Source organism: Schistocerca americana, chromosome 3, assembly GCF_021461395.2.
Source record: "Schistocerca americana isolate TAMUIC-IGC-003095 chromosome 3, iqSchAmer2.1, whole genome shotgun sequence".
In the NCBI taxonomy this organism is placed as follows: domain Eukaryota; kingdom Metazoa; phylum Arthropoda; class Insecta; order Orthoptera; family Acrididae; genus Schistocerca; species Schistocerca americana.
Window position 1 is genome coordinate 785,505,093 of NC_060121.1, and position 19,781 is coordinate 785,524,873.

A 19,781-nucleotide genomic window follows, 5' to 3' on the forward strand; every position below is an offset into this window, starting at 1 on the left:
CACCAACAGTAAGATGATTGCGTGTTTCACAAAAAATAACAACACCTATTGCGATTGTTGGGAACACATGAACAGACATTAAAAACGCATGTTAATTTTCACTAGCAGGCCGGTGTGCACTTGATGGGGCTTGACATGAAATTATGAATATTTTTGTACTGGATCAGGATTCGGACCCACATACTTACCTTTGGAGGAGACCTAGAGAAGATTGCAGTCTTGGGAAAAGGAACGAAATGATTGAACTATACTGTTCCGAGAGATTCAGATCCTTGGAAGAGGAGATACGAATTTGAATCACAGTCCAGCACCAAGTTTTTCAACGTCTATATTTCAAAGAAGTACAGGTGAAATAAGAGCCCTGTTCCTTTAAATAGCTATCGGTTCATCAAATAAAATAAAATCTTCTAATGTAAGTAAGTTTACTGGCGACAGTATTTCTGCTTACCATGACTTCCGCCTATGTCATTTCCCAACGTAAACCGCCTCTGCCCAGTTGGTAATGAAGGAACGTGATGTTTAATGCGGATTCTGTATTATAACGTCTTTTCTTTGATGTCAATCCCATTAGGTCCTGGGTTCGAATCCATGTCCAACGCAAAGCTTTGCCTCACGGCATTTCAAGTAAGTTACTTGTGAAGAAGCAATATTTACCATCTCTCGTAGTTCGTTAACAGGGACAATAGATGCTGGATAGTAATTTGCGTCCGTTAAAATGTTTACGCTATGTAATTTAAAGTTGATATTTACTAACTGATACTGTCTAAAATCGAGGTATATCACTCTCGGTATGCCTAGTCAGGAATGAGTGTTAGTTTCCGTGAGTCACGAAATCTTTGCTTAGTCTGCATGACCTGGGTTTGAATCCATATGCACAACGAGACGGTTCCTCGTGTCATTGGAAGTTCATACATATTCTCAACTAACTGCTCGTGAATAACTTAAATTTGTAATGTCGTTTTGTGTTAAATAATGAGAACGGTATGTTACTTTGAAGAGGAAATCATGACTACAGCGAACTTACTACGTGCATTACCTATCTGACGTAATAATGAGAGTGGTAACATTTCAAGTATGTTACTTATTGCAGTAAATATGAGCCTACAAACATTAAGGATAGTCTTACCTGTCACAAGGTGTTCCCTGATATTTTTGGTATCGTGGTATTACTTTACAGGCTGGCCCGTGTGGCCGTGTGGTTCTAGGCGCTTCAGTATGGAACCGCGTGACCGCTACGGTCGCAGGTTCGAATCCTGCCTCGGGCATGGATGTGTTTGATGTCCTTAGGTTAGTTAGGTTTAAGTAGTTCTAAGTTCTAGGGGACTGATGACCACAGATGTTAAGTTCCATAGTGCTGAGAGCCATTTGAACCATATTACTTTACATCTTGAGTTATTGCGATACAGAGCATTGTTTTCTAGTGGTGACTTGTTGGAACCATTTTCAATAGTCAAACGACTGTACCGAGGAGCGATTAGAGCACCTGCTAGACAGCTGCGTTACGTGGGTTGCTTGCGAATCAGGGGAAATGCAATTCAGGTCGTTCGGATACTTTTGAGCACGACTGTACGTGTTTGAGAACATATTTCAGAGAGAGAAAATGTGTGAGCAATAGGCGTAGCTAATACAGTTGATGATAGAATGTCAGGACGCAAATTGAGTTTTGCTAAACCTGAGCCTTCGTATATTTCGAATAATACTTGCAGACAAAAAATTTTCCGCTATATTTACAATCGATGAGTGGAGGCACTTCATACAATTGTGTTAAAAAGAAAATTATAAGATTCTGGTAATACCCTTTAACTGATATATAGCACGGATCTCTACGCCGTCTTGCACTCGCTAAGTAACTGTTACTGAGTTTCAGACTTCTGACAATGTCTCGACAGAGAAGGCATTTCTTTGCGGGTTATTTTCACTAGATGCTGTAAAGAATTATCTGTCCTAGTCAGTCCTTCAGCGCATCGTCGGGAAGTAACTTCGCAGGCAGTGAAAACGAGAACCGGATCCTTGTGCGTCAAGGTGATTGTACATTACAAGCTTTTTCAGTGTTGTGAATGTATTTTTGGAGAAAAAAGTTAATCGGGATAACAAACCCTAACAATCATGGTGACTATAGCTGGGATCAAGAACGATGGCAGACGAGTTTCGACTTGCCCTGCGCATCTACGTCACGCTTTCTCAGACAGCCAATGAGCGTTGATTAGAGTTCTCTGCGTTCTGCTGGCAATGTCATAGCCAATGCGAGTACTTAACGTGATTGCAGCGAGTTATTTAGTAAATTTTTATTCCATTAGTTGCGAGTTGTCGCTGCGGATGGTGGTGTAAGTAACAAATTCTGTAGAAGCAAGTGAGAGACGTAATTTGCAGTATACGCACTTCCTTCAAGCGCAGAGCACGTGTATTCACCTATCGCAACTGTGGCTAGCAGCCGACAACGATGCAATATCCTCCCGTCTCTCGAGCTACGCGAAACGCTATCGTTCGTGGAGCGGACTATAATTTCAGATATGCCGTCCATTATCAAACCATCTCCTGCAACGTAAGTACTGAAGCGTAATATAAATAGTTGTTGTTGCTGTGGTCTTAAGTCCAGAGACTGGTTTGATGCAGCTCTCCATGCTACACCATCCCGTGCAAGCCTCTTCATCTCCGAGCGACTACTGCAACCTACATCCGTCTGAATCTGTTTAGAGTATTCATCTCTTAGTCTCTCTCTACGATTTTTACCCTCCACGCTTCCCTCCAATACTAAATTGGTGATCCCTTGATATCTCAGAACGTGTCCTACCAACCGATCCCTTCTTTTAGTCAGCTTGTGGCACAAAATCCTCTTCTTCCAATTCTGTTCAGTTCCTCCTCATTAGTTATGTGGTCTAGCCGTCTAATCTCCAGGATTCTTCTGTAGCACCACATTTCGAAAGTTTCTATTCTCTTTCTGTCTAAACTGTTTATCGCCCATGTTTCATTTCCATTCATGGCTACACTCCACAGAAATACTTTCAGAAAAGACTTACTGACACTTAAACTTATATTCGATACTAACAAATTTCTCTGCTTCAGAAACGCTTTCCTTGCCATTGCGAGCCTACATTTTATATTCTCTCTACTTTGACCATCATCAGTTATTTTGCTCCCCAAATACAAAACCCATCTACTATCTTAAATGTCTCATTTCCTAATGAAATTCCCTCAGCATCACCTGATTTAATTCGACTACATTCCATTATTCTCGCTTTGCTTTTGTTGATGTTTACCTTTTATCCTCCTTTCAAGATACTGTCCATTCCGCTCAACTGCTCTTCCAGGTCCTTTGCTGTCTCTGACAGAACTATAATGCCATCGGCAAACGTCAAAGTTTTTATTTCTTCTCCATGGATTTTAATGCCCACTCCGAATTTTTCTTTTGTTTCCTTTACTGCTTGCTCAATATACAGATTGAATAACATCGGGGACAGGCTACAACCCTGTCTCACTCCTGCCGGCCGCGGTGGTCTAGCGGTTCTAGGCGCTCAGTCCGGAACCGCGCGACTGCTACGGTCGCAGGTTCGAATCCTGCCTCGGGCATGGATGTGTGTGATGTCCTTAGGTTAGTTAGGTTTAAGTAGTTCTAAGTTCTAGGGGACTGATGACCACAGATGTTAAGTCCCATAGTGCTCAGAGCCATTTGAACCATTTGAACCTGTCTCACTCCCTTCCCAACCGCTGCTTCCCTTTCATGCCCTCGACTCTTATAACTGCCATCTGGTTTCTGTACAAATTGTAAATAGCCTTTCGCTCCCTGTATTTTACCCCTGCCACCTTCAGAATTTGAAAGAGAGTATTCCAGTCAACATTGTCAAAAGCTTTCTCCAAGTCTACAAATGCTACAAACGTAGGTTGCCTTTTCTTAATCTATCTTCTAAGATAAGTCGTATGGTCAGTATCGCCTTGCGTGTTTCAACATTTCTATGGAATTCAAACTGATCTTCCCGAGGTCAGCTTCTACTAGTTTTTCCATTCGTCTGTAAACGCGTTAGTATTTTGCAGCTTATTAAACTTGACAGTTCGATAATTTGCACTGTTATCGACACCTGCTTTCTTTGGGATTGGAATACAACTAGTACATTTGCAAACAGCCGCAATCGGAAGTCACGAGTAACACGTACAAAATCATCCATAGCGTATTAACAGTGTTTCTTTCCAAACACCATCAGGAGAAAAAGCATTGTTATTTCGCTATACATGATTTTGTACATGCCACTCCTGATTGCCGACTGTGACTATTTGCAAATATACTAGTTGTATTACGTTTCTGTACTTACGGTGCAGGAGATGGTTCGATAATGTACACCATGTCCGAAGCTAGCCACTGCAAATAAAGGATACTTGTCATCGCAATTTCGAGACAATTTCAAGTAACAGTTTTAACAAAAATGAGTTACCGAACCATTTTTTCTGCATCATGCTGGAGGTTCATAAATAAATTTTGAAATTTTGTCGACAGACATAGGATTAATCCTGTCTACTGAAAAACATGCTCACTTTATTCATAATAATTGATTGCTCCATCGCTGTTTGGTAGAACAACTTCATAGTTAGAAACCAAAAGCTCAGAAATGTGAATGTTCTACAGTTGTCCGCAGCTCATGGTCATGCGGTAGCGTTGTCGCTTCCTGCGCCCGGGTTCCCGGGTTCGATTCCCGGCGGGGTCAGGTATTTTCTCGGCCTCGTGATGACTGGGTGTTGTGTGATGTCCTTAGGTTAGTGAGGTTTAAGTAGTTCTAAGTTCTAGGGGACTGATGACCAGAGATGTTAAGTCCCATAGTGCTCAGAGCCATTTGAACCGTTTTTGTTCTACAGTATCTTGTTAATTTAGTTAACAGCTTTTCGGATTATTTGATAATCATCAGACAATAATCGTTGTCCAATAATGACCTCTTAAGCCAAAACCACTTAACTACAATAAATAAATCATACTGTACAATATCTACAATTTTCTGCTTCTCATGTATTAAATTACTCATTTAGTTTTACTGATAAGACAATGGGATCTATATGTGAGAAGAGAGTATATTATGAAATTATTTCAGGAACAAGTGCTGAAATCCTTTTTGGTAGATGGACAATAGAAAGGGCCTAATTGCGAATCTGTGTGTTTTTATATTATCCAGGCTTTTCAGTTAATGTATACATAGAGCCTGATAGTAGCTGCACAGCACAAGGTTGTATAACAGTCTGTTATTAACAGACATGCATTTTGGTCTTCCCACACCACACTTCTGTTACTTATGAACGCCCCACTGAAGAACAAAAGAACATGAAACGCTCGACCGGAATTAAAAGACATACACTTTATAATCGATTTCGGTACTAGTGAAGTACTCAAAGAATTGAAATGATTTCTTTTACGTCATTTGCTCGCTAAAGAAACACCTTTCAGATTTGGATATCACTTGTGGTAGCCCCGAAGATTTTACCTTCACCAGGGTATCTGCTTCATTCGTTATAGTGGAGCAGCATTGACAGCTGGGTTTTACCCAGTGTTATTGTGCGCTTTTCAATTGAATTTTGGCATGCTTCCTGTTTGCACACCAAACTTCCTCGAAAATCCCCTGACGCGCGGTCCGCTGATTCCATTCATCCTGCAAGCTAGCGTCACACCTCACGTTATGAAGAGACGTGATTCAACTGTTAAGCGACAGAGCGCATGAATGCAACGGCGCGTCCTTGCTGTCTCCATTCGAGCCCCGATCACGGAAGATATTACAAATGGTTCAGATATTTGGCACCGAATGTCTGTTTAATGACAGTTGTCATCGCACAAATCTGTGGCGCAGGTCCTGAACAATTTATCGACAAAATTTGATTATTTTGTACGAGTTGGAGTGTACAGTAGCACTATGCAAAAATTTTTAGTTCCTGTGTCGGCTGTTGCTGGGATGGCAGGAATATTTTTGCACTGTACTTTAATGAATTGTGTACCGTCACTGCAATGTAGCGCAGCAGTAGTCTGTTACTTTTTGAACGTTTTTTCTAAACATTTATAATATCCACTGCTTTGGACCAGACACCATTTGTTACCTTTAACAAGGTGATTAGAGTTGGAACAGCTTTTGACCTGCTTGTCATGCTCGTGACCGTAACGCGTGGCTGTGGATAGAGATAGGATGCGTCGCTTTTCCATTCTATAGTTGTGATTGCAATACGCGTTCAGATGGTGGGTGTGGAAGTTGGTTCATCAGGCACATGACAATTTTGTTACTTATAAAGGGGATCTATATTCCTACTCTATCAATATTAACACTGTAAACTCTTTTCTATGCAGTTTTATTTCGTCAAATAGAACATACCGTTTCCTCCGCGTACAGCAAGAAGATTCATTCTCAGCAACAACCCTGACTCAACTGATAAAAGCCAAAACTCTTCTCTATATTCGTTCCACCATGAGGCGTATTGGGATTATGTAATTGGTCGCAGTCCGTCTCACAGAATTATCTCGTAACGTACAATAAATGTGGCACCAACTCCGCTTGCAGTAAGCAAATTCGTCCTCAGTCAACTAAAATTTACTTTTCAATGCATCTACATCAACATGGATAGTCTGAAAATCACATTTAAGTGTCTGGCAGAGGGTTCATCGAACCATCTTCACGATTCTCTCGATTCTCTATTATTCCAATCTCGCATGGCGCGCGGAAAGAACGAGCACCTGTATCTTTCCGTACGAGCTCTGATTTCCCTTATTTTATCGTGGTGATCGTTTCTCCCTATGTAGGTCGGTGTCAATAACATATTTTCGCGTTCGGAGGAGAAAGTTGGTGATTGGAATTTCGTGAGAAGATTCCGTCGCAACGAAAAACGCTTTACTTTTAATGATGTCCAGCGCAAATCCTGTATCATTTCAGTCACGCTCTCTCCCATATTTCGCGATAATACAAAACGTGCTGCCCTTCTTTGAACTTTGTACTCCGTCAGTCCTTTCTGGTAAGGATGCCAAAGCTACGCAGCAGTATTCTAAAAGAAGACGGACAAGCGCAGTGTAGGCAGTCTCCTTAGTAGATCTGTCACATTTACTAAATGTCCTGCCAATAAAAAGCAATCTTTGGTTAACCTTCCCCACAACCTTTTCTATGTGTTCCTTCCAATTTAAGTTGTTCGTAATTTTAGTTCCTAGGTATTTAGTTGAATTTATGGCCTTTATATTTGACTGATTTATCGTGCAACCGAAGTTTAACGAATTCCTTTAAGCACTCATGTGAATGACCTCACACTTTTCGTTATTTAGGGTCAACTGCCAATTTTCGCACCATTCAGATATCTTCTGTTTTGATATTCTGATGACTTTATTAGTCGATAAACGACAGCGTCATCTGCAGACAAACTAAGACAGCTGCTCACATTGTTTCCCAAGTCGTTTATATAGATAAGGAACAGCAAAGGGCCTATAACACTAGTTCTGTAAGTACTTGTGTGTTGTTTGATATTTGTTATGTGCTATGCGTAGAGATTTGTTTCGCAAGTAAATGATACTACTAAAAATCACAGTTTGCATCTCCGAGATAATTAATAATTTGAACACACAGACGCAAAAATGTGGTGTGTATTCTGCCTAAAATTGAAGATGCTAATAACAAATTTGATGGTGTACGTACTTATGATACGTGAGTTCCCTACTTGTGATAGAGATTTACAAAACGATTGTTGTGAATGGATACAGTATCACGGATTCTTGAGGAAAGTATAAGGTCTAGACGTAATATACTATAGTACTGTATTGAAAATTAGCACAGTAATCTCACATTTCGATCGACGCTTTTCTTGCCGTATCTTGGGCTAACCATTTACAGAAATTTACAGCGATGTCAATGTGATATAAATGCAAATAGTTTGATATTTGCTCGGATACGACATTTCTGCATTTTTATTACTTGTACTGTAGTCGCATGACTATGTATTTCTTATAGTTATCTGCAAATCTGCTGTTTCTAGTAGCTTTGTTATATCTGTCTTACTTCATTGATTTTTATGGTTTTTTTTATTCGAATGATATCTCAACATTAGTCCCCATTTATGGCAGTGCACTCGCATTTGAGAAAAGAGGTGTTAAAAAATCCCACCCAGCGAACTACACCTATCTTTTTTCTAGTATACGTCAATCAGATGACGTGAATACCGGATTATTCCTTTGAAAACGATATTTCCTAGCTTCTGCCCTACCGTTGTTGGGTCGGGGCTTGTCCTCTCTAATGACATCACTGCCGGGATGTTCAATCTTAGTTTTACTTCCTTCGCTCCACATTTATAGATTACTGTTACCTCAGATTTCTTCCTCAGCTGTTTCTTATGGCGTGTATGACTTTCCGTCGAACCGCCTATCTAGATACGTTTGTAGACTGATGCGTCGAATCAGATGAAGGTGTGCGACAGGGACTCATTTATTATCTTCATTTTGCAGACCGTCGACATAGCAATTACATTTTACACTTCTGTCTCTTCCATTTACAATGTTGCAGATGCAGTTCACAGCTAACTTCTAGCTATCCGGTTCCTCTGTCTGTGTGTGTGTGTGTGTGTGTGTGTGTGTGTGTGTGTGTGTTTCCTGATTTGTGACACTCTACATCTACATATATACTCCGCTACCCACCAAGCAGTGTGTGGCGGAGGGCACAATTCGCGCCAAAGTCATATTTCCTCCCCTTTGTTCCACTCGCGGAACACATCACCAGATCTGCATTTTCTGTTATAGGGTCGGAATTATTGTAGAAGATAACACGGAGCTGTACTGGAAAGTTCATCATTATACAGCCCGTAATGAAAGGTATCAGGAGTACTTCGTCAATTTTGTTCGTCAGTCATTGTAACACTTCTCGAAGAAAGTATAACACAGGTAGACAAAAATCCCACCAACAAATTTCGAACTGAAATTAAAGCTGTCCCAGACATAAGACTCTCTTGCCCACTGAAAAAGAAAAACATTAGTGTAAATGCATGAATCCAGTACCTCCACGCCGAAGTTTACAGGTAAAAGCTCACAAAAAGATCTCATCTGAAACTCAATGTATTATCCGGGCTATAAGATTCTACAGAAGTCAACAAGACCCTAATGGACAATTTCGGGTTTAATTAATCCGTAAATAATAACCACACACCTGCCAATGACCTGAAACACATGCACATTACTAAAAAATTAAACAAATTATCTAGGTTGGTTTGTTTGGGGGAGGGGACCAAACAGCGAGGTCATCGGTCCCATCTGATTAGGAAAGGATGAGGAGGAGGAGGAGATTAGTGTTTAACGTCCCGTCGACAGCGAGGTCATTAGAGACGGAGCGCAAGCTCGGGTGAGGGAAGGATGGGGAAGGAAATCGGCCGTGCCCTTTCAAAGGAACCATCCCGGCATTTGCCTGAAGCGATTTAGGAAAATCACGGAAAACCTAAATCAGGATGGCCGGAGACGGGATTGAACCGTCGTCCTTCCGAATGCGAGTCCAGTGTGCTAACCAATGCGCCACCTCGCTCGGTCAAATTCTCTAGATGCAATCAGCTGCACACTATCATCCCCTATTGATGATGCAATAAGTGTTACTATAGGGAACCTAATAAAGGAGTACAAAATAGTGACTGACGCAGCAAACTATTTTACTTGTATTGGAGAGCTCGTCTTCCTGAAAGAAAAAACCGACTTCAGTCCTCATAAGCCTAAGTCGTTGTTTCTGTGTGTGACTACTATCTTTGAGTCATACTTGGTGTTGTGGCGCACTGGTTATCCTGAGCACTATTTTCTCAAGATTTTCCCATGCATTAATACATTACTAGTCGGGTTTTAATTTTCCATTTCAAATACATGGTTTGCAAAAGTTCAGACTTAAAGAAGGGGATCAGCCTTGGTCTGTTGAGGGGAACCTGTTGGCATTCAACTGGAGTGATTTCAAGCAATCACGGAAAAGCAGAGAGCGGGATGGAACTTGACGATTAACTGATATTGTGTAGTGAACCGGAACTGAAAACTCTGAGGCTCGTCCATCAAGCATATTTCTCTTACAGGCTTAGATATCGAACAAGACTGCTACAGTGCGGTCGAATTATCATCTCTCACAGCCCCAGGAAGCTGAGTTTAAGGAAAATGAGGGAGCAGAAACACCGGGTGTACTTTATACTATCTGTACGACTATGAAATCGGTTTAGAGAATCACACAGTGGAATTCTGATCATAATGATTTTACTTCACTTCATACAACGAGCGAACTACTGAATTAGTTAACACAAAAAATACTCTAATTCTCGACTGTAATTTAACTTAAACTCACCTACTATCTACCCAATCGAAACTCCTCACCTTGCGACAGAAAACCCACAATAGTCTTGTACTACTTAAACTACTAGCAGGCCTATATACAAATTTCACTCCTACGTCATACTCTACAGCTACAAGACCTTAATTCGACCTAGCCTCTCCTTTGCCAATTCGGTATGGATTTTCGTGCCGCCAAAATGCTCTCACTGCCTCCAAATCCACGTCAAGCAGTCTGCCTCGTTTCAGCACCTGCCCGAACTTTCTCCGTGTGTTACATCCTATCTCTTTCTCCACAGTGAAAACCACCGGATCTTCTACAATTACCGAAAAGTTGATGCCAATCACACATCATATCCCAACGAAACTTTGACTACCTATTTCTACCTGACGATGAAATTCCCACACTCTAAGAACCTGGATCAAGGTCTTCATCACTTCGTTTCCAAAACACTCAACCAGAGAAACCGCGTACTTCCTTCTCACTTAATTTTCAAAATCAGCATTCCCCCTTCTCATCCATCTCTACTCCCCATCCCTGCTCATCGATGGTCACACAACCATGCATCATCGCTATCACCAACAATGTAAAAACGTCGTTGGAAAACGTCAGTTTTTATGTACGTACTCATCTTGACAATAGGCCTAGTTGCTTTACAAAAATCTCATAGAAAGTCAAGTGCACATTAATTTATGATCAACATGTAATGTTAACACTTTTAATTGTTTTAAACACTTTATTGTTTAAACATCTTTGGCTGAAGAGTGGGTGTAAATGCTATTGCTGTCAGCCAATCTTTCGCCCGTGGATGAAAGAGAAGAAATAACAATGAAGAAAAAAAGAACTGGAAATACTAATGCGTCACATTTCGAAAGCCAAGAGTATCTAATACAAAGCTGTCCAGTTCTGAATGACTATTAATAGAATAAATTAAATTGTCAACCCTCTCGAGTTGACGGTACTTCCTTCAGACTTTCAGGAGATAACAGATAAATATTCCTTTTGTCCTGTTAGCTTGTAAGTACGCTGTTTATGTTTTCTTATTGGTAACGCTACGTAGCGCTCTGTGTGAGAATCACTGGCTATGCTGTGTGCAGTCTGTGGCTGGTTTGCATTGTTGTCTGCCATTGTAGTGTTGGGCAGCGGCAGCTGGATGTGAACAGCGCGTAGCGCTGCGCAGTTGTAGGTGAGCCGCCAGCAGTGGTGGATGTGGGGAGAGAGATGGCGGAGTTTTGAAATTTGTCGTGAACTGCTATATATATTATGACTATTCAGGTAAATACATTGGTTGTTGTCTATTAAAATCTTTCATTTGCTAACTATGCCTGTCAGTAGTTAGTGCCTTCAGTACTTTGAATCTTTTATTTAGCTGGCAGTAGTGGCGCTCGCTGTATTGCAGTAGCTTGAGTAGCGAAGATTTTGGTAGAGAACAACCAATGTATTTACCTCAATAGTCATAATATATATAGCAGTTCACGACAAATTTCAAAACTCCGCCATCTCTCTCCCCACATCCACCACTGCTGGCGGCTCACCTACAACTGCGCAGCGCTACGCGCTGTTCACATCCAGCTGCCGCTGCCCAACACTACAATGGCAGACAACAATGCAAACGAGCCACAGACTGCACACAGCATAGCCAGTGATTCTCACACAGAGCGCTACGTAGCGTTACCAATAAGAAAACATAAACAGCCTACTTACAAGCTAAGTTAATATACGTTGCTCTGTGGCTCAGTAACTGATTTATTTAGCTGTCTTATACATAAGTAAACATCATGCTGGAATTTTTATGTTAATGTGAATTATCACAGATTCCCTCTCATTCAAGATACTTCAGATGAACATCAAGTGGCTCTTCGGGAAAGACGTCCTCAGTTTCTCACCACACCCTTCTCCAAACAGAGAGCGGGTGTAAAGGGATGGAAACTTAAATTAAAGCTTAAGTTGAATTCTTGTGAGCATTCGTTTTAAACCAATTAGCATCGAGCACATGATTGTAAACCCTTACGAGCTACCCGTCCTCACAAGAAAGAAACGCAGTGGCCCGTCAAACTGTTATTATCTTTTACGATACTGTACTGGGTGCAAAGCTCAAAAGCTGTCATCGGGAGCGTTTATCGGAGCGACAAGTTCGTTAAGGGGCATGCGGTAAACCGGACGCTCTGCTGCCTTCATTGCTCAGCGGTTATGAGTCAGAAGGAATGAGCAACAGCCGGCGGTGAGCCACGGCAGATAACCAAACAGAACGCCTTCATGAGTTGTGCTTTAGCAGTCGTTTGTCCGCAGCGAAAGTCTGCATCATCCCAGCTGTCCTACTAGGTACTACACAACCCACTGTTTACTGTAGCAATTATAACATTGAAAACAGATCTGTTTCTCTTATTCACCTTGCAGAAACGACAGCACAGTTCTGATGCAGAAGAGTGTAGTCAGTTTCTTGCCTGAAACAGTTTGTTATAGTTACTTGTAATTGTTCCATCTATGACATCTATACCGTGACTGCCAGTAACTAACGTTAATAGTATAGTTGTTGTGATATGCCCAGTTCTAGCTGATTTGACAAACCAGCAAGAAAGACTTTCTATAATTATCTCCAGTGATTTTAACGACTGTAAAAGGTGGCTCTATAGAAAGGTGGGAGGAGACTGCTCAGTTGGGAGGACTAAGTGAACCAACCAGAATAGATTCTAGTGTCCAATTCAGACGTTCAAACAGTGCCGCAGTTAGTACCAACTTGATGGATAGCTCTATGAAGAACAAATGTGAATGAGCTGCTTATCGATGCGAACTGCAAATGGCTTTGTGAATTGTGTTCTGTCGTATAGAGAGTACGCGTGTTACAGGTGAGACAAACACTGACTCACTGCTAAATGACGATATCACACGGATACTTGAGAGTTCTGTTGGCACATAATCGGCCTGCGAACTGGTCGTGATGATCCCAGACTCAGGTCTCGGTTGAGACTATTCTCTGAGCAAAGTTCTGCCCAGGTTTAACGCTGTTCATCTGCTTCATCAAATTCATTAGATGCACGAAGGTCACGTCCACCTCCCTCAGCCCCCGGTACTAGATATCTGGCTAGATACTTATCGAATATCATTTGCACACCTTTCGGAAGTAAAAATAGGTTAATGAATTTGGAAACAGAATAAAATATATCAAATGAGACGCAAAGGCTTATTAAAAGGTGTCATCTGTTTCTTTAAAACAGCTTACATGGCGACGTAAACCTACAGTGTCAGTTATATCGTCATGTAAACTGCTCTACATGTCTTATGACACCTCATAATGGTCTGAAGACCGCAACTAGTCGGAAGAAAGAAGTATCTACTATCAGCTCTTGGGGGCGAACTGCCACGTTTTATTAAACAGTTGCGTACTGTGATATACCACCTTCACAGAATATATTCATTTTCATTTAAGTTCTATTAGCACCTTAGTAAGATCATTTTCTATTTACTTCCTTTTGGAAAAATGAGAAAAGAAAAAAAAGTTGTCTTGCTCGGTAAATTCTGCTAGCATATCGTCTCTGTCGTATCTGGGTATCTCCCACTATAGAAAATTTTGTTTCACACCTAATTTCAAATGAAAATGGTCCTTTATTGTATTGTCGTGGGGGTTTGCTGCCATTTATCAATTGCGTATTCTGAAATAATTATACTTACTTCCTGGCACATTTGCAGAACTTATACCACGGACGAAGTATGCTCTTGTCCCAACTACTTTGTAAACGTGAAAAATCACGATTTCATTAAAACGGACACGTCTCTCTGATTGTGTTATTATGAGAAATAATGAAAGAAGAAAGATTAGGATATAAATGCCGTCGATCTCGGGATCGTCATAAGCGAAGTACTTTGTCAGTTGCACCTAACATTCTGACGCGTGGGCTTAAGTGAAACCCCATAAAATTTCAATGAGGATTACCAAATCGGAATTTTGGCTTTGTCTCCTTATTAGGATCAGAACGTCTCAACCATTTCGTTAACTCGTTTCTGCAGAATCATTATCATTAGCTTAAATCCACCTTAAGACGTCTAGAACAATCAATGTGGAACGAGGTGGGATACTGAAGTACAGAGAAGTGATGATCTACGACTGAAATTCTCTAAGTGCGTGGATACTGCGGAAATGAATATTACAAACTGGCAGTTTAGCTGAAGAGGAATCGGTATGACTTAAAACGACAACCACGGAAATTGGACAGACAAATATAGGTATAAGGAAGGTAACCGAAAAGAATCATCAATAACAGAAGAAATACTTCAGTTAATTTCGTTAATCATAATCGATGTTTTTGGATAACTTGCAACAGTATCATTCGTGATTTAAATAATGAAAAACTGCAACGGTTACTTATTTCTCATCCGTAGCACAACGTGTCTCAGGAATTTACTCTCACTTTCAAGTGCATTTATTTGCATAAATATTTTTTGTGATGTTTGCATGTGTGATTTTCTGCCTCTCTTGCGTTGTAGTTGTCTTTTTGAGGTTACACTGCAATCGGAAAATCGGACAAATGAACCCTGGAATGTTTTTTAATTGTAAATAATAGAGATAGAATTTTTGTTTTTCCGGTACAAGTAGTGTGTCTTCTTCATTACACAGAATATCTCTCTCTCTCTCTCTCTCTCTCTCTCACACACACACACACACCCAAATCAAACTTTCACTATTTGTTTTTGTAGTCAAAACATGCTACACTGATATTATGACACTATGGTTTCACAAAGCCTTTATATACAATCAGAGGTGTTACATTTTTAAGGATTACATTATATACACAAAGCCGTCAGTCATCAAATTTATTCTAGCGCTATTGACTGTTGAACTATCGATTGTATTTCTGTTTCGTTGTGAATGCTGAGTAGAGTCTATGGCTGTAATATATACATTTATGGCAATTACTTCAGTTATCATATGAGGAAGAAACAATTGAAAAATTAACTGTTTCGCTATCTAGTTTATCATTGTAAATTTTTTCTCTCTGATTTTTGTGATGTACAGAATTTTCCAGTTCCACCATTACATCCATTGTATGTGATATTTGGAAGTGGTGGAGTGTTTTAAGATCTCTTATACGTTTTTGAATGTGTGTCCAGTGTTTTTGTGTGTTGCTATTGCTGATTTTGTAAATACAATTGATTGACTCAAGAAGCAAGTGCAGAAGTGTTCAGGAAAAGACAGGAATGTTGTTGTTGTGGTCTTCAGTCCAAAGACTGGTTTGATGCAGCTCTCCGTGCTATTCTATCCTGTGCAAGCCTCTTCATCTCCGAATGACTACTGCAACCTACATCCTTCTGAATCTGCTTACTGTATTCATCTCTTGGTCTCTCTCTACGATTTTTACTCTCCACGCTGCCCTCCAATAATAAATTGGTGATCACTTGATGCCTCAGAACATGTCTTACCTACTCATCCCTTCTCCTAGTAAAGTTGTGCCACAGCTTCCTCTTCTCCCCAATGCTATTCTGTACCTCCTCATTAGTTACGTGATCTACCCATGTAATCTTCAGCATTCTTCTGTAGCAACAAATTTCAAAAGTTTCTATTCTCTTCTTGTCTGATCTGTTTATTGTCCATTTTTCATATCCATACAGGACTACACTCCATACAAATATTTTCAGAAAAGACTTCGTGACATTTAAATCCATACCCGATGTAAACAAATTTCTCTTCTTCAGAAACGCTTTCCTTGCCATCGCTAGTCCACGTTTTATATACTCTTTACTTCGACCATCTTCAGTTATTTTGTTGCCCAAATAGCAAAACTCATATCCTACTTTAAGAATCTCATTTCCTAATCTAATTCCTTCAGCATCACCTGATTTAATTCGACTATATTCCATTATCCTCGTTTCGCTTTTGTTGATGTTCATCTTATACCCTCCTTTCAAGACATTGTCCATTTCGGTCAACTGTTCTTCCAAGTCCTTTGCTTTCTATGATATAATTACAATGTCGTCGGCAAATCTCAAGGTTTTTATTTCTTCTCCCTGTATTTTAATTCCCAGTCCAATCTTTTTTGGTTTACTTTACTGCTTGTTCAATGTACAGATTGAATAGCGTCGGAGATATACTGCAATCCTGTCTCACTCATATCTCAACCATTGCTTCCCTTTTACGCCCCTCGACTCTTATAACTGCCTTCTTGTTTCTATAAAAATCGTAAATAGCCTTTCTCTCCCTGCATTTTACCCCTGCCAGCTCAGATTTTCAAAGAGGGTATTCCTGTCATCATTGTCAAAAGCTTTCTCTAAGTCTACAAATGCCCTTACAATTAACCTAGCTTCTGAGATAAGTCGTAGGATCAGTACTGCCTCGCGTGTTTCTACATTTCTACGGAATGCAAACTGACCTTCCCAAGGTAGAAGCCTTCCACCAGTTATTCAATTCGCCTGTAAAGAATTCGTGTTAGTATTTGGAACCGTGACTTATTAAACTGATAGTTCGGTAATTTTCGTACCTTTGAACACCTGTTTTCTTTGGAATTGGAATTATTATATTCTTCTTGAAGTCTGAGAGTATTACGTCTGTGTCATACATCTTACCCACCATATGGAAGAGTTTTGTCATGGCTGGTTCTCCAAGACAATTAGTAGTTCTAACGGAATGTTGTCTACTCCCGGGACCTTGTTTCTACTTAGGTTTTTCGGTGCTCTATCAAATTTTTCACGCAGTATCATATCTCCCATCTTATCTTCATTTACTTCCTCTTCCATTTCCATAATATCGCCCTCAAGTACATTGCTCTTGTATATATTCTCTATATAATCTGCTTTCCCTTCTTTGCTTAGGGCTGGTTTGCCATTTGAGCGTCCGCCACCGGTAGCTGAGTGTTCATCCCGACAGACTGTCCGATCCTAAGGGCCCGGGTTCGATTCCCGGCTGGGTCGAAGATTTTCTCCGCTCAGGGTCCGGGTGTTGTGTTGTCCTAATCATCATCATTTCATCCCCATCGACGCGCAAGTCGCGGAAGTGGCGTCACATCGAAAGACTTGCACCAGGCGAGCGGTCTACCCGACGAGAGGCCCTAGTCACACGACATTTACATTTACCATCTGAGCGCTTGATATTCATACAAGAGGTTCTCTTTTCTCCAAAGGTCACTTCAATTTTTCCGTAGGCTGTATCTACCCCTAGTGATATATGCTTCCATGTCATTACATTTGTACTCTAACCATTCCCGTTTAGCCGTTTTGCACTTTCTGTCGATCTCATGTATTCCCTTTCGCCTGCTTCATTTACTACATTTTTATATTTTCTTCTTTCATCAATTAAATTCAATATCTCTTGTGTTACCCACGTGTTCCTACTAGCCCTCGTCATTTTACCTACTTGATCCTCTGCTGCCTTCATTATTTCGTCTCTCAAAGCTGCCCATTCATCTTATACTGTATTCCTTTCCCCTGTTCTTGTGAATCGTTCCCTAATGCTCCCCTGAAACTCTCTAAAACCTCTAGTTCTTTCAGTTTATCCAGGTCCGATATCCTTAAATTCCTACCTTTCTGCAATTCCTTCAGTTTTAATCTACACTTCATAACCAATAAACTGTGATCAGAGTTCGCAACTGCCCCTTACAAGACAAGACTACAGCAATATAATTCACTAATGAATGAAATAAATAATAATATAATGAAGCAAAGTTGGAGTAGCTACAAGAAAATGCGAGGTAATCGAAAACGCAACCTTTGTTGAAATCAAAGTAAGGATGTCAACGTTAAGAGTGCAAGAAGAATTGAACTGTTAAAAGCAGAGGAGAGAGCGGATTGGTAGAAAGTATACGATAACTGCCCCTACAAGGGACTGTCGGCTAAGGTGATAGAAGAAGAAATGGAAGACGATTCGGAAGACAGAGGTGATGCTGTATTACAGCTAGAGTTGGACAAAGCTTTGATAAACTTACAATCAAATAAAGCAGAAGGTATGGTTGACATTTCTTCCTATTTTCTAAAATCTTTGGGGGAAGTGGCATGCAACGACTGTTTAGGCTGGTGGTTAGACCCTTTATCACTAAGGAGAGACCATGAGACTTTCGGAAAGATGTCATCCGCAGAATTATGAAGACAGCAATGGTAGATAAGTGCGATATCTATAAAACCACCAGTTTAACAGCTCATGTATCCAAGATTCCGACAAGAGTAAAGGCAATAGAACATCTGTTTGACGACGATCAGTTTGTTTCTAGTAAAGGTAAAGGCAGTTTTGACATTGGAATTGGCAATGGAAGCAAAACTTGAGCAAAATCAAGCTACATTTATAGCATTTGTCGACCTATAAAAACAATTCGACAATGTAATATAGTGCAAGATGTTCCAAGTTTCACAGAAAAATAGGTGTACGTTATAGAGAAAGACGGGTAATACAGAGTGAGTCAGAAGGGGCGATAATATTAGTGTTTCTGAATAAAAAATGTCATATAAACATATGTCCAGTGCTTAACAGTTTGTAACCTCCCCACAGAAATATTAAGTAAATGAACCAAGTGTAACCTCACCACGGAAATAATAATTAAATGAATTTTAAATATTGTAACCTCTGAACAAAATTGGTTCCCATTTATAACCTCTGTGCAGAAATACATTCACATTTGATGTACCCACAAAATTCTTTTCTCGTTTAATGTTAAGTTCGAAACAGAAAAATTAAAAAAAAAACGAAATAAAAAATATTCAGTAACCTGGCAAATTTTAGGACGACAGAAGCGCTGTGCCGCGGCCCTGTATTCTGAATAAAAAAGCAAAAATTCTTACCTCAAAAAAAAAAAAAACGGCGAATATATCTGCTCTTACCAAAAAAAATTTTCGGCACAGCTCCGTGCAATGCTGGCGTATGCTTTGTGATTCGTGAAAGGAATGATCATGCATTGGATAAAATCTTTAAATTGAAATGAATGCTTTTTTTTTTAAAAAAAATTACTTCATATTATAAAAATTATTATTGGGGCATTTTTTTAAAAGAAATTGGATGACAGTTAACATACATTACTAGATATGCGCAAGGCTGCTTCTTTACCTTCTACAATAATACTCATCCTCCAGAGTCCCAACCAGAGCAGACTGCACACAGGCGCAGATACGCGCAGACTCCTGCCGACTACTGCCGACTCACGCAGACTACTATACACTAGCACAGACTCCTGCAGACTACTGAACACTACTGTCGACTAGCGACAAGCAACAACTGACTACATACTGCTCTCTGGCCAGAGACTCTCCTCTGCCTTGCCTACTGCAGGCAGCGCATACATCGCATACCTCTTACAAGTTCTGGGGGAAACTAATGAAAACATTGGAGAACAGGAGAAATGCATGTGATAGCAAATAAAACACAGTGTTCTAATGTTTTGTTTAGCTGTGTACATTTGCTCGCAAAAGATGTTCAAAAAGTCCTCCGTCAATTAAAATGCATTTTGCAGCTCTTGTGGACACCTGCTATATTGCTGATCTGAGCTCATTCGTACGGGCCTTTACTCGAGCTCGCGCTTGTAAAATACGAGCTAG